Source organism: Penaeus monodon, chromosome 15 (assembly GCF_015228065.2).
Source record: "Penaeus monodon isolate SGIC_2016 chromosome 15, NSTDA_Pmon_1, whole genome shotgun sequence".
NCBI classification, from domain to species: domain Eukaryota; kingdom Metazoa; phylum Arthropoda; class Malacostraca; order Decapoda; family Penaeidae; genus Penaeus; species Penaeus monodon.
In genome coordinates this window covers 27688479-27689619 of record NC_051400.1, presented here as the reverse complement: position 1 = coordinate 27689619, position 1141 = coordinate 27688479, and the positions used below count along the sequence as shown (strand labels likewise).

Here is a 1141-nt window from a genome sequence, read left to right as displayed (position 1 = left end):
AATCATATGTGATGAAGCATATACACATCATATTAATTCCATCCATATAAATTTTGAATACTTAGGATTTCATTGTTGTGGGAAATAAAAGTTATTCTCATAATTAATATTTTATTATAATATATACAGTTTTGCCATTTCTGATAATTAAATATTACAAAGATTAAGTTCCACTGCATGTTATAATAACCAACTTAAAAGTAATGTGTTGGTAATTTTCGTTACAGTACAACCAACTAATAAAGGAAATAGGCATATAATTCTCACCAAAACACCATATTTCTAATCCTTTGAGAGGACCAAACATTTCTTATGTACAGAGTGAGCATAAAAATTAACATCATATACCTAACGCTAAACTTGTCATTCTATCGTGAAAAGAGCAATGAAAGGTGGCCTGTATATTTTCTTTACTTCCTGTACCACATCTGCAAGGTCTTCATTTTCTTAACCTTGCGCTGGAGCTGGAGGAGGAGTAGAGAAGTGCCTCAGCAGTTGGGGGGCAGCCAGGGCAGTAAATATCTACAGGGAGAATGCGATCACATCCACGAACTACAGAGTAGGAGTAGTGGTAGTAGCCTCCACCATTAGCACAGGAACCCATGGAGATGACCCAACGAGGTTCAGGCATCTGAAAATCATCCAACACTGTTATCACACAAACTCCTTTTTAGAAGTTATTGAACAATTATTACAATTCACAATAAATTTTTGCTATACAATCATATGTAAATCAAACATTAGAGTTAGCAATATCAGTTCATGGGTGTAGGAAACACAGGCAATCGAGAATCAATAGAAATAACTGGATCTGGATGTTTGCAATGAAAACTGAACTTTCTATACTCACCTGATCATAAACCTTTCTCAAGGCAGGAGCCATTTTGTTGGTCAAGTACAGCCACAATGATGACATCTGCTTGGCGAGGTGAAGCCGGTAAACAATACCAAACCTATCAATATCATATCGGGCTGCAGCACACTGCATCATCTCCACAGCACAGCACGCTAACCCGAAAGTTAAGGGCCACAATGAACCCTAAAATAATGAATAAAATATAAGTAACCACATTTGCTAGGCTCTCAGGATTTTGTATTATGTTAGAAATATTATGTGATGTATCCTTAACCCAATGCAGCT

The 1141-nt window shown here is 36.4% G+C and overlaps 1 pseudogene; it reads right to left on the bottom strand.

Moving 5' to 3' along the window:
- Positions 1 to 231: 231 nt before the first annotated feature.
- Positions 232 to 1141, bottom strand: part of LOC119582291 — a 4684-nt pseudogene continuing 3774 nt past the window's right edge.